The following is a 15,777-nucleotide window of genomic DNA, read 5'->3' on the forward strand; positions in this document are numbered from 1 at the left end:
TTCCACAATGATTGAACTCATTTATGTTCCCACCAACAGTGTAAAAGCATCCTATCTCTCCATAGCCCCACCAGCATCTATTGTTTCCTGACTTTTTAATAATTGTGGTTTTGATTTGCATTTCTCTGATTTTCAGTGATGTTAAATTTTTTTCAGGTTTGCTGGCTGCATCAATGTCTTCTTTTGAGAAGTGTCTGTTCATATCCTTTGCCCACTTTTCAATGGGGTTGTTTGTATTTTTCTTGTAAATATGTTTAAGTTCCTTGTAAATTCTGGATATTAGACCTTTGCCAGATGGGTAGATTGCAAAAATTTTCTACCTTTCTGTAGGTGGCCTGTTCACTCTGATAATAGTTTCTTTTGCTGTGCAGAAACTTTTAAATTATATCCTGTTTGTCAATTTTGCCTTTTGTTGCAGTTACTTTTTGGCATTTTTGTTATGAAGTCTTTGCCTATGCCTGTGTCCTGAATAGTATTGCCTAAGTGTTCTTCTAGGGTTTTTATAGTTTTGGATTTTACATATAAGTCTTTAATCCATCTTGAATTAATTTTTGTATAAGGTATAAGGAAGGGATCCAGTTTCAGTTTTCTGCCTATGGCTCAGTATTCTACTGAAAATGCCATCCATCCATGTTTGAGAAAGTTACAAATTTGGATAAGTCACTTATTTGAAAGCATGACCTGACATTTTTCTTCTTTACTTAACGTTAGAAGTTTTGAGAAGACCTTGAGAACGTATCAGTCATGGATTTGGTGATAGATATAGCCATATTAGTAAAGCCCTCTCAGAAGAAAGTCAAGGATTAGAATGACATGTTAAATAGAGAGGATTCATTTTGGCCAGATTACATGTAGCATATTTGTTAGATAATCCTTCTGAACCACTCTGAACTCTTTTAAACAGAGGATGCACTCATTGTGGGTACCCAACAATATTTTGGAATTGAATTGAGTTGAATAGAAAACCAACAAAGAAACAAAAGGCCTGGTAAATTTTAACTGAGCTGCATTTGATTTAAGAAGCATTTTTACTCAGTGTATCTTTCCCAAATCAAAACACTGTCTATGGAAAGTAGAAATTAAGAATCTAGACTCTCAAGGTTATTCAGGACAATCCTGGCGAAAACTGAAAGTGATTGATCTTACTCAGCATCTGCACGTTTCATGAGGAGAAAGGCACGTACCATGAGAGGCCTGTGAACATTGTGTGAGAGCTCTGGGAGCGTGATATGCAGGGCTTCCTCTGGGTGCATGACATGCCACCGAGACAAATGTCATCTGAGCCACTCACTTGGCTGCAGTCTAAGATTATTAATGAATTTCCGTCCTGTTCTTTCTTTATGGGCTTTAATGACCCAGCGAGATTTCACTGTTTAATATTTAAACAAATGTTTTTATCCTGAAACAATGAGCCTCTGTTGAGACTGGATAGAACTGTTAATATTCTCCAGCATGGCTGACTGCATCCCTGCTGGAGAAAATGGCATAAGCTGATTTCTAGAAATGTTTGAAAATAAAAGCTCGCCTTTTGGTTATGTGTGAATGGAATGCTTTAGCGGCACACACAGCAGAAGAGGTGTGTGTGGTCTGTTCCTCAGGGTAAGTTCCTCTATTGTTCCAGCTCTTCTAGCAGAACACAGTGATTTGGTTGGCATAGCTGGTGTTGGCCAACCAAACAGGCTTGATTCCATGTGCTGCTGCTTCTTGGTATTGACCCTTATCAATTTATCAACAGTGGCTTTTAACAAACCCCTTCTTAATTATCCATCATCAAAGGCAGTTGGGTAATGCACTTACCATTTGAGGTCCAGTGTAACTCACTGGTAAAATGGGCTTCGGTGAACTCTAGAGGCAAACTTATTTAGAGTGAGAGCATGTTTTCAGACGAGATAGGACATTTCTCAAAGTCCACTTGGACCTAGTTAAGTAGCAGTTACACATTCGTTTCCCTCCAACTTGGGTATTCTGTTTAGATTAGACAGTAATCGAAAAGACTAACTTTATGGAATATTCATGATTTTTTATGTGCCTGAAAAGTTTGTGATGAACTCCTTTGAAAGAGATCTTTGATTCCACCTCTATGGAAATATTATCCTATACGAGATTGTGTGTGGATAGGCCATGCTGCACATTGGCATCACTAGCCAGGTAGATTCTTAGGCTCTCCACCCTGAAAAACATGGACATATTAAATTCTTCTTGTCCCCAACATGTTTTGACTAGTTTCTTTCCTGAGAGATAGTGTCCAGCATAGAGGTCAGCAATTGGAAAGGACAAGGTAAAACATCAAAAGGTGGATGACAGCAACAATGAAGGGACCAATATAATTTTTTTTTTTTTTTTTGAGACGGAGTTTCGCTCTTGTTACCCAGGCTGGAGTGCAATGGCGCGATCTCGGCTCACCGCAACCTCCGCCTCCTGGGTTCAGGCAATTCTCCTGCCTCAGCCTCCTGAGTAGCTGGGATTACATGCATGCACCACTATGCCCAGCTAATTTATAAATTTTAAGGAAAGCATTTTATTGATTTTTATTGTTTTAATTTCCTTTTTTTTTTTTTTAAGGAGTCTCCCTCTGTCACCCATGCTGGAGTGCAGTGGTGTAATCTCGGCTCACTGCAACCTCCATCTGCCAGGTTCAAGCGATTCTCCTGCCTCAGCCTCCTGAGTAGCTGGAATTACATGCTAATCTTCTTTAATAATGATTTATATGCATATGAAATGCAAAAAGTAAAACTCTTTGTAAGATTATCATGTATAAATTCTAAAGCTTTCATAACACACTGTCCAATAAGTAAAAAGATGATTCCTCCTACCCCAAAACTGTAGGATATACATTAGAGAACATACTTTCTGAGAAAGGTGTGAACTGGTATGGATTCATCCACATTCTCTCACCCAGCTCTCTGAGACTTAAGATTTCAGTATGGTTGCCTGGGAGGATGGATTTCTTCTTAAAGCTGTCAGATCAGAAGGATTACTGTGGGCATCAGTGAAAAACGTAACTTCCAAGCATTCTCACCCTCCTACCTTCACCAATGAGATTGACTCATTCGATACAAGTTGAAACCCAGAAATATGAATTATTAATAAAATGATTATATCAGGATATAGTGTGAAATACTTCTCTGGGATATAGAATTATAAAATCATGACCTCATCAACTGAAAAAGACATACCAGTTTTATGAATTGATGTATTTACAAGAAATGAACAAGTGAAATAGAGAAAAGCTAAGATGTTAAAAGCATCTATAAAGAATAATATGTAGTAGAAGAAAAGATAGAGACAGTTAAGTTTGACAGTATAATGTCAGCAGTAAGTGGTAACCAGAAACTTAACATATGTGAAGAGAGATAGAGAGAGAGGAGAGACCCAGAAACCTTGGCTTGCATTCTTGTATCTGCTTTGAATGAGTTCGGGGCTTATGCCCAAGATCAAGGTCTCCCGTACTCATTACAGTGCCTTACCAGATAGCTCCTGTGTCTTTTATGTATGTCGTATTAGATCTCTAGAAGCTAATTAGCAATGCTTGGGGTTTCATTTTTACATATTTATTTAAAAGCGGAAATCATTAAGAAAAATAAGTAGTAGGAGGAAATGTGTTAATGTAGTAGCTACCATTTATTGAGCATTCAGCCATGCACCTCTCATTGTCCACGTATTATTTCTTTACTGATGTTCACAACAACTCTCTGTGATAGGTTTTATTATTACACTTTTATTGATAAGAAAACAGAAACTCAGAGAAGTGGCTTATCTAAGTTCCAATTGTCTACAGGTGACAGCTGCAATTTAACCCCAGCTGTGTCTCTTTCTAGTACACTCTGTGTAAGTGAGATGGTGAGCCATGGATCATGAAGCAAGCAGCTGAATTCATTTCCTTGATTGTCTGATGACTCATTGTGTGGCATTAGACCAGTGTTTAGATTCCTTCATGCCTTTGTTGTCATATCTTCCAGTCTGCAGACAACCTGCCTGTTAACTGGTTTTGACCACCACCCAATATAACATCAGTTGAGGTAAATACAGGACTTCTATTTGAGTTCTACATCTGGTGTGAAAATGAGAGGAACGTTTCAGAAATCTTTTAGTTGCTGTCAAAATGGCAGCAGTCATTCACAGGTTAGGAAGCCCATTAAAATAGTCAAGAGAACCATCTGCCTAACTGGGAACTGTCTGATAAGTTACTATTGCTTTGTGACTCTGTCTTATGCTTGTCAGCTTGCTAAACGCTGACAAAAGCGGCAGAGTGGACCTACCATCTAAAACAAAACATTCTGTTCCAACTGGCAAAAGTGTCTCCTAAACACTTGCCTAGAAGTAACTGGTTCTTTAATGAGTTGCTGTTTTTATTAAATATTTTGTGGAGTTGATTCATCCTCTTGGATTTAAGAGATGCAAACATAACACAATGTGCTTTTCCTATGCAGAAGCTGTCTGCATGCTATGTAATAAGTCCCCAGCGAATCTCAGCAAATCAGTGATATTTGTACAGATTTGAAGAGGTTTCACAAATTTTTGAAAGAATTAAAAATAAGCACATTGAGCCAGGCTCTCTGGTGTCAAGGCGTGTCCTCTGCAAGAGGGAGCTGGGGAATATGAAAAAGAACATGAAATTAATGTTAAGAAAACAGATGTCCGTAGCCGAAGAGACTAGCAATGTAATTCCTGAGCAAGAAAGCTATGAAGTGCAAATGAGTCCAGGAAAGAAATGTGATAACATTGGGAAGTGATATCTTTGGGTAGGTCCTAGGTCTGTAGGGGTTTCATTTTTTCAGCAGCAAGTCAGTGATGGGCACCAAGACCGTATATGAGTTCATTATGTTAATGGATGACCCCAGGTTGACACAGAGGAAATTAAAATTCAGAATGATTTTATTCAATGTGGGGAGAAACTTAGTGAAGATTTTAAGGACATGTTCCAGGGAGCACACACAAAAAATAACATGGCAGGAGAAAATCATTTGGAATTTACAACAAAATTCACGCTCCCCTAGGTCACCCATGCTCAGCTATGTTACTGTTTTCAGGTATTGCACATGTGTGATGTACAGTGTTTAACTGGAGAGAAGCATATGGTGGGCTCCCTTTTCTTTAGTCAGTAAAACAAATGGAAGAAGGAGAAAATCAAAAGGAATTACAGAACTAGAGACTGGGTCAAGCAAGAGAATGAGATTTATGATAGTAAGAATTGTGGGCTGGGCATGGTAGCTCACGCCTGTAATCCTAGCACTTTGGGAAGCCAAGGCGGGTGGATTGCCTGAGCTCAGGAGTTCAAGACCAGCCTGAGCAACACAGTAAAACCCTGTCTCTACTAAAAAAAAATACAAAAAATTAGCTGAGTGTGGTGGCACGTGCCTGTAGTCCCAGCTACTTAGGAGGCTGAGGAAGGAGAATTGCTAGAACCTGGGAGGAGGCGGTTGCAGTGAGTCGAGATGGCACCATTGCATTCCAGCCTGGGCAACAAGAGTAAAACATTGCCTCAAAAAAAAAATTGTTGAACATCAAAAATGTATGGTTAGGAATGTAATGATTATTCCTGAAGGTCTTTGAAAATCAGAAATGTTTTGTCCTCGTAGAGTAGCTAGGATGCCATTGTGGCTTCCAAGGTTTAGATGATTCTTAAGGACACCTGTAGCCTAAGATTTCTGTGCGCTCTGGGAGAGGAAAGTCCATGCCCTGTTTGAAAGCTCCTTAGGCCTTCTTCTCTCCTCCTGGACCCAGGCAGCAATCAGGATGACACAGGTTCAGGTTGTACTGGCTTTTCATCTCTCTATGGTAACTGACTCTGAAGCTGGGACAAGCCACTGTTTCTTCTCTTTCTATCCCCCAAAGAGGAACTGAATGAGTTTATTTTTCTCCTTCTCTGAACTAACTCTGACTTACCAGACTGAGATGAAGACACAAAGAAAAGAAGAAAGATAGGAGCAAAAGCAGAGACAGTGCCAAAGAGGTGGCTGGAGACTTGAGCCTCGGTCTGCTCTCTGCTGCCACACCCTCTTAAGTGGCGCTCAACCTCAACTGAGCACTATCTCAGCTGTGGAAATATAGAGTTAAGACAAATTCTGCAGAGCCCAAACCTGTTTCAATCAGTTTGCTACCCTAAAACTCTAGAAACTCTGGACCTTTCATTTCTTTCACATCATCAAAGAAGTACTCATTCCCTGATTACAGAATCGAAAGCACCCTGAGCTGGAAGAGACTTTAGAGTTAGCGCATTCAGTCTAACAACTTTATTTTACAAATGGCAACTAAGATCAGGTGTGGTGGCTCACATCTGTAATCCCAACACTTTGGGAGGCCAAGACAGGTGAGTCACTTGAGGATAGGAGTTCAAGACCAGCCTGGCCAACAGAGTGAAACCCTGTCTCTACTAAAAATGCAAAAATTAGCCAGGGGTGGTGTGCACCTGTAGTTCTAGCTATTTGGGAGGATGAGGCAGAGAATAGCTTGAACCTGGGAGCCAAGATCGCACTATTACACTCCAACCTGGGTGACAAAGTGAGACTCCATCTCAAAAAAAAAAAAAAAAAAAAAAGGCAACGGACGGCCAGAGCAGATCAATAACTAGACTAAAACTTCTGTGCCCCAGGACAACAGAGCAAAGTTTACCATCAAGAATACTGACTCTATTGGACAAGACATGTGCCCATTTTTTTCCTACTGTGTCTCCAGGATTTAGCATGATGCCAGGCACATGGTAGATACTCAGTAAATATTTGTTGAATGAACAAATAATCTGTGATTCCTGACATCTGTTCACTGCTCTTCCTGCTCCAGTACATGTTTTAGCTCTCCAAAAACAACAACAACAATAATCGGAGGACCAATTTAGCTCACTTCACTCAACCTCAAGCCCTGAAGTGACCTAATATTTTATCTTGGAATGTTCCACTGTGTTTCCAAAAATTCCTAATATGCAGTGGTGTGGTTTGACTTAACTTTGTTTTCACAAAATGGGCTTGGCTGCATGAGTCCTTCACAAAAGAATATTGATCCCCTGACTCAACTTTTGCCAATGAAGAAGCATCATCTTGTATTCCTAATTTTGAGGTTTTTCATTCCCAGGCTTTCCCTCTAATCTATCTTAAAAATTTCTCCCATCACAGTAAGGGAACTCTTTTACCTTGGTTGATAGTATAAGTAGGTTATGAATACTGTGGGCCATATGTGGGTAAATCGCACTGTGTATAAATTCTCATATCAGGGAATATGATTTCAAAACATAAATTGCAAGTGAGGCCAATTCCTTGTAGTACTAAAGGATTCATCATAAGATTCCTTTAAATATCAGCCTAGGATATACATGTGGTTCACTTTACATGCAACTTTTTAGGAACATAACTATTGTGCAATTAGGATAACATTTCCAAGACAGCCATGAAGTATGCACAAAATCCAACTGGTAAGGCATGCTTTAGGAGTGACTCAGGGGTCCAGAGCCTGATTTCCAAAGCCTTCTCAAGCATGTAGGCTCTCTGAAGCCCTGGAAGCCAAGGAAAACCTAAAAATTACTCCTGCTTATAATTTCTTTACTTCATGTTCCATAGCCAGTTAAATCCAGAGATGGGAATGAATTGAGGGTTCATAGTGTAAAAATAGGGGAAAAAAACATTTTATTTCATACTGGAATGTCAAATGCCCTCATCCTAGACAGACTTGCAGACACAAACAATAACATTTTGATACTAAGATATTCATATTCTTTATATTTTTAATTGAATAACATAACAATACACATAAAAACAATAAGATTTATAAATCAAAAGTATATGAGCAAACATATAGGGATATAACACCAAAAAGAGGGGCTAATAGAACAAAGTATATCATAATATATGCTGTTATGGGAGACATTGAGGTGACCCCTAGCTTTCTGGCAGTCAATGAGAAAAAGGAAAATCTGACTGGTTACCTAATATACTGCCTTCCTCGGGCTTTTTATTTGTTTATTTTTTTAATGCTCAAGAAAATGTACCAGAAAGAAATGTGTCTCCTAAGTCCTCATAAAGATGGTACCGGGAAAGTAATAAGTAATGACCCTAAGGACATCCTCACTATAGACCAGTGATATCATTTGGATATATGTCCCTGCCAAATCTCATGTTGAATTATAATCTCCAGTGTTGGAGGTGGGGCTTGGTAGAAGGTGATTGGCTCATGAGGGCCGATTTCTCATGAATGGTTAACACCATTCCCTTGGTGCTGTCTTTGTGATTGTTAGTGAGTTTTCATGAGATCTGGTTGCTTGAAGGTATGTAGCACCTCCCCCCATTTCTCTCTCTTGCTCTTCCCTTCACCATGTGATGCGCTTTCTCCCTCTTCACCTTCCACCATGATTGTAGGTTTCCTGAGGACTCCCCAGAAGCCGAGCAGATGCCCACACCACGCTTCCTGTAAAGCCTGCAGAACTGTGAGTCAATTGAATCTATTTTCTTTATGAATTACCCAGTCCCAAGTATTTCTTTACAGCAATGCAAGAATGACCTGATACAATCAGTGTTTCTCAAACTTTAGCATGCATTGGAATCAACTAGAATCTTACTAAAACACAAATTGCCAATGCCACCCCAAAAGTTTCTGGTGCAGTAAGTTTGGGGTGGAGCCTTAGTATTTGTATTTTTAACATGCTCCCAGGACCAATGTGGTCCCTGCTCTGCTCCAGGGACCACACTTCAACGACCATAGCTGTAGACCCAAGGTCCACTTTCTCAGGTCCTCTTCTTAGAGCATCCTTTCATATTGACCGATAACAATGTAGCAATTCCAACAGAGCAGTTCCATGGAATTAGGTTCAGCCCACAGTGGGAGGTACCCTGTGGAGAGGTATGGCCCACCATTTCTCATTCAGTATATTCACTATATCGTTCCTAAATGCAATCCAGCCCCATTGGCTTATTCATTGTGTTTCACAACACACTTGCAGATTTCTTCGTCATGCATCCAATTCCTCTGTGGCCCAGTCCAGAAGGAACTCTACCTATTAAAGCCCAACTATCCCTCATCAGCAATGACAAAAACAACCTTTTCTCATTAATGACTGTCTTTTAAATATCAACAGAATTCTGCACCTATATTACTTGTTACTTAAATGTTCTCCTTGTATTATTCACCTATTATTGACCTCTTTAAACGTAGGATATTTTGTATTTCCAACCACAGTTCAAACTCCGTAAGCCATATTTAAATATATTCTTGTTTCTCTAAAACGCACAATATAGTGCTTTGAATAAAATAAACACTCAATTATTTGAGAGCTAAACAAACAAGAAAAAAGCTGTAAAAAATTAATGAAATGGCAACTCATATCAACAGAAGAGATTAGCTTATCACCATTATAAAATATCTGCTTTCCCATAAAGATTGGTTGTTTTAAAATAACTGCTTTGCCATAAAGTTGGGCTGTTTTAGGTTAACTGCATGTTATTGAGGGAAAAGGTGTATACAAAAAAAAATGTGGTTTTATTAGCTATCTAACCAAATGTATTATATAGTTATTCTCTTTGAATTCAATTTTTTTCATATTTTAAAGGTGAATTCATTCACTGATTCAATGAATATTTACTGAGAATTTACTATATGTAAAGTAACTGGAAAGCAAAGAGTACATTCTTAAGGAGCTCACACCACAGTTGAGAGGACAGACACATAAACCCACATAAATGCAACCCATGCAAGACTAAAGATACGTGTAAGCCATGCTGGGAAAACATAGAAAAGAGTGGTCAGGTTAGAGGTGGCAGGAGAGGGGCTTAGAAGCTTATCTATTCAAGGTGGCAGAACACATATTAGGGGTGGCGTTGTTTGAAAAACAGGTCTCGTACTGTTAGGAATTGGTATGCCTTGTACCGTAACAGATGAAAACAAGCAAACTAATCCATTAATCATCAGCCTACTGTAAGCAAGGGAAGCATGAAGAATCAGAGGACTGAGCTGACACACACAGTGATATGTTTTGAAAAGAGCCAGAAAGGATTTCTGGCTGGAGATGCCACCACCAATTGCTATGGTCCTGACATTTCACCATTAATAAGTCATTCCTAGACATCTTAAAGGCTTTCTGGTATTCAAAGGACCTCAGGTAAAATGCCTTTTCTCCTTAGACAGAGTCTCTTAACCTTGCCAGCATGATTGATATTCTACGTTGGATAACTTTTGGTTGTGGGAACAGTCTCATGCATTCCAGGATTTAGCAGCATCCCTGGCCTCTACCAACTAGATGCCAGTAGCAGCCCACCCCCAAGTCATGATAACCAAAAACGTCTCCAGACATTTTCAAATGTCTTCTGGGAGGCAAAATTGCCCCCCGCTGACAATATTTTCCTAGGAGATACTACACCTTAGACTGGCGTCAGCTGTGGTTCTGTTGTGTGATCAAAGAATAGCTCAACTCTCTGTAGAGAGACAGTCCCTCCCTTACCCCCTGTGCAGCTAAAGGGAGAGTGACATGGCACTGAAGAATCAGGATGAGGATTGCCCAGCCAATCTTATTTGCTATACCAGGTTGAGCTCTTAATGAAGTGGCATGTGTCATGGAAAGGTGACTATCACCTCCAACTGAAATTTAGGAATCAAACTATCTGAGCACAGGGGAGATTTGGGAGGGGGCGTGGAGGTGAATAAGAGTATTTCAAATAAAAACTACCCAATTTTACACAAACATGGGGAAGAGGAGCTAAATTAGATCTTTTTACTTTAGGTATGTCATGCAGTAGAAAGGGACTTGATTCATGATTTACTGATTCACTAAACATCTGCAAAGCACATAGATACTTTGATATGTTATTATAAAAATAACAATGTCCTTTACTCATATATAATACTTAGTAGCTCTTAAAATCCTTTCACACAGTGCCTTTTTAAAAAATTGGCAATATATTCCCATATTTCAAAAATCAAAACAATCCCAAAAAGGAAATAGTGAAGGGTCTCATTCCCACTCTTGCTAGTCTTCCCCTCCCCATTACAGATAAATGCTTCCCCTCCCCATTACAGATAAATGTTTCTTCAGCATCTTTTCAGAATTTATTTATGAAAATATAAGCATATACAAATACACATTCACATTTTCCTATTTCTTACAAAAAAGTATTATGTTGCCCTTGCATTGTTTCCAGTCATTTACTATCACAAGAAAGGCTGCAATAATTAGCATTGGCCATGTATCATGTCATATGTGTACTCACTATCTTATGTATGTATGTATGTGTGTATATATGTATGTATGTATGTATGTATGTATGTATGTATTTATTTATTTTTAGAGACAAGGTCTAACTTTGTCACCCAGGCTGGAGTGTAGTAGCACAATCATGGCTTACAGTAGCAGGGTCATGGCTCACTGCTGCAGCCTCAAATTCCTGGGCTCAAACGACCCTCTTCCCTTAGCCTCATGAATAACTGAGTTTACTGGCATGTGCCACCATGCCCAGACTCACTACCTTATCTAATCCTCACATCACATCAATCCTATGAGATAAGCAGGAAAAAGGATCATTCCTGCTTTTACAATTATTTTATTTGTGTGTGTCAACAAAAACACATATATATTATATTAACCATTTCTAAGTGTACAGTTCAGTAGTGTTAAGTATACTTTCACTGGAGAGATACCAGGGAAAATGGCAGATAGGAGGTAGCACTAACTTGTAGCTCTCACTCAGATGGACAGAACAGTGCATGGAGGCTCACGTCGTGAACTTTTGCTCCAAGAACTACTGCAATAACATACCAGGAAAACCAAAAGAATTCGCAGACTCTTTGAAAGAAGCAGCTTGCAGCTGCAAACTCTGTGAGACAGCCAAGAAATTGTGAGTGCCCAGAGTGTGGGGGGGATATTCACCTTCAAACAAACATCCTCAGTGGGGAATCTGAAAATCCAGGTCATGGGAGAAGGATTTAACCTTACCTAGAGTTGAATATACCTAACCAACGAGGTGAAAGACCTCTACGATGAAAACTACAAAATGCTGCTAAAAGAAATCACAGATAACAAAAACAAGTGGAAACACATTTCATGTTCATGAATGGGTAGAATCCATATCATAAAAATAACCATACTGCCAGAAGCAATCTATAAATTCAGTGCAATTTCATTAAAATACCATCATCATTCTTCACAGAAGTAGAAAAAACAATTCTAAAACTTACGTGGAACCAAAAAATAGTCCACATACCTAAAGCAAGACTAAGCAAAAAGAACAAATCTGGCGGTATTACATTACCCAACTTCAAATTACACTACAAGGCTATAGTTGCCAAAACAGCACAGTACTTGTATGAAAAATAGGCATATAGACCAATGGAACAGAATAAAGAACCCAGAACAAAGCCAAATACTTACAACCAATTGATCTTTGACAAAGCAAACAAAAACATAAAGTGGGAATAGGACATCCTATTCAACAAATGATGCTGGAATAATGGGCAAGCCACATATAGAAGAACGAAACTGGATTGTCATCTCTCACCTTATACAAAAACCAACTCAAGATGGAATAAAGAATTAAATCTAAGACCTGAAATCATAAACATTCTAGAGGATGAATTGGAAAACCTCTTCTAAATTGGCTTAGGCAAAGAGTTGATGACCAAGAACCCAAAAGCAAATGCAACAGAAACAAAGATAAATAGATGGGACTTAATTAAACGAAAAAGCTTCTGCATAGCAAAAGAAATAATCAGCAAAGTAAACAGATAACCCACAGAGAGGAAGAACATTTTCACAAACCATACATCTAACAAAGGACTAGTATCAAGAATCTACAAGGAACTCAAACAGATCAGCAAGAAAAAAACAAATAATCCCATCAAAAGGTGGGATAAGGACATGAATAGAAAGTTCTCAAAAGAAGATATACAAATGTCCAACAAACATATTTTTAAAAAGTTCAACATCACTATTATGGAAATGCAAATCAAAACCACAGTGTAATACCACCTTACTCCTGCAAGAGTGGCCATAATTTAAAAATAAAAAAATTATAGATGTTGGCATGGATGTAGTGAAAAGGGAACACTTTTACACTGCTAGTAGGAATGTAAACTAGTACAACCACTATGAAAAACAGGACAGAGATTCCTTAAAGAACTAAAAGTACATCTACCATTTGATCCGGCAATCTCATTAGTGGGTATCTACTGAGAGGAAAAGAAGTCATTGTATAAAAGGACACTTGCACATATATGTTTACAGCAGCACAATTCACAACTGCAAAAATACGGAACCAGCCCAAATGCCCATAAATCAGGAAGTGAACATATATATGCCATGGAATACTACTCAGCCATGAAAAAAAGATAAAATGGTATTTGCAGCAACCTGGATGGAGTTGGAGACCATTATTCTAAGTGAAGTAACTCAGGAATGGAAAACCAAACATTGTATGTTCTCACTTATGAGTGGGAATGAAACTATGAGGATACAAAGGCATAAGAATAATACAGTGGACTTTGGGGACTCAGGGGGAAGAGTGGGAGAGGAGTGAGAGATAAAGTCTACACATTGGGTGTAGTGTACAATGCTTGGGTGATGGGTGCACCCAAATCTCAGAAATAACAAGTGGAGAACTTATCAGTATAACCAAACACCACCTGTTCCCCCAAAACTAGTGAAATTTTTAAATATTTCCATCATTGTGAAACAGATTTTTGAAACTTTTTCCTCTTGCAGAACTGAAACTTTACACCAGTTAAACAGCAAATTCCCATTTCTCCCTCTAGCAACCTCTGGGTAACCTTCTATTTTCTATTTGTATGAATTTCGCTACTTTACCTCACATAAGTGGGATCCTAGAGAAATTTTCTTTTTGTGTCTGTCTTATTTCACCTATCATAATGTCCTCAAGATTCATCTATGTTATAGAATGTGACAGGATTTCCTTCTTTTTAAGGCTGCGTAGTATTCCGCTGTACCTATGCACCGTATTTTGTTTATTCTTTCATTTGTCCATGAACATTTGACTTCCTTCTGCGTCTTCCCGGCTATTGTGAATAATGCTGCTATGAACATAGATGTGTAAATATATCTTTGTTGCTCTGCTTTCAATTATTTTGGTTATAGTATACCCAGAAGTGGTATTGCCAGATCATATAATAATAATTCTATCTTTAATTTTTGACGGACCTGCCATACTATTTTCCATAGCAGTTGCACCATTTTACCTTTGCATCAACATTGCACAAAGGGTCAAACTTGATTCTTAAATACCATGAAGTTGGCAATATTATATATGCAGATGTTAAGACATATGCTGCAGCCTTACAGATAATACAAGGTAGAATTGAAATATGCCCCAGGTCTTAACACAATTTAGTGCCTTGAATTTTTCTACTTACTGCAGCAAAATTCTCAGTGGTGTAAATGATACAAATGCTATTTTCTGTCATGATGAAGTGGGATTATCTCTGTCAGAGTCTCTGTGAGAAGTTCAGTGAATGGATTTGTCTACATTTTGAGAGTTTAAATCCTTCCCCTTCTGTCTCAGTTCTGCTACTGTTCACTTCCAGCACCACCACCCTGTCTTACATTCTAAAAATATAGAAGATTGGTACACTAGCTCATTGGTTGTTACCCATGCCAAGTTACAGTCCCCCTCCACTACTCATAAATTAACAGCAGTCTTAAACTGGAAACAGAATCATGCCCCATTGGCTTAGCACTGGAGAAAGAGTCCTGAGTGGCTAACACAGTAACTTGGCTACATGTGTTTGCTAACCCTACAAGCTGTTATCTCTGGGCCAGGTGCATGGAGCCAGAGGAAGAACTAACTCTTGGCTGTATTGCTGGATTTTTCCACCAAAGAATTATTGCAGGAAGACAGGTCACAAAGTCAAGGCATGTATTACCAAGCAGGGAATACCATCTGAGGCAAAAACAAATACCAGCAGGAAAAAAGGAAAGCCTGACCCACTCTCCCTCACACATCTCATCTCAAAGATGTTAGTAGTTGGAACCTGTTTCAATAATGATATTCAAACTGATGACAATGCTCTCAAAAACCATCCATGCGATCCTGTTATTTTACATTTCCTTGGTCAGGCAGCCAACGAAGAAAAGGAAGGTCATTGCCATGGGGAAGGATGTGACTGAATGTTGTCCTGCAGAGCTAATACCTTCCTCATCTACACACAGCTCAGATCAGCTTTCTAAGGTTTTTGTGCTCTAAATTATCAAGGGGCCTGCTGTTAAATGTAAAATAATATCTCTGACACTGGTGTGTATATTTCAACATTTAAAGAAAGAATGCCTTTTAAACATGGATGAAATAGCTAATAATCTGCTAAAAAGTACTGGAAACTGACATATCAAGACAAACTAGAAATGCACTCACCTATAGAAGAAGACATTGCGAAAATTTGCCTGTCTTGAACTTGGCATTGGATGGAAGGGAGAAAACATCTCCCTGAAGAATTTATAATTGCATTCTGGCATATATGTGGGTTTACTTCCCAATTTTGCACTTCCACTTTGGTACAAAGAAAACTGAATTCAACCCTTGGGAAATAAGTCTTGACCCCTCTAAGTCGTTCTTCTTTTCATTGATCAAAATTATAATTTATTTATAATCAATTATTAAATTCTTTATCTTAACATTATACTTTCTTATAGATGATAAAAATCATGGAAATCAATAACACATGAAGATATTATTAGCCAGGTATCTACTGTGACTCCATTTATAACTATTAATATAGCTAAAGCAATGAATTCTTCTGAGTCTCAGAATTCATCAATTCCCAAAGACTGAAACACATTAAGGAATGGAAGGTAATTGG

The sequence above is a fragment of the Aotus nancymaae genome, unplaced genomic scaffold (genome assembly GCF_030222135.1).
Source record: "Aotus nancymaae isolate 86718 unplaced genomic scaffold, 86718_ANA_hifiasm-v0.15.2.pri h1tg000051l, whole genome shotgun sequence".
In the NCBI taxonomy this organism is placed as follows: Eukaryota; Metazoa; Chordata; class Mammalia; order Primates; family Aotidae; genus Aotus; species Aotus nancymaae.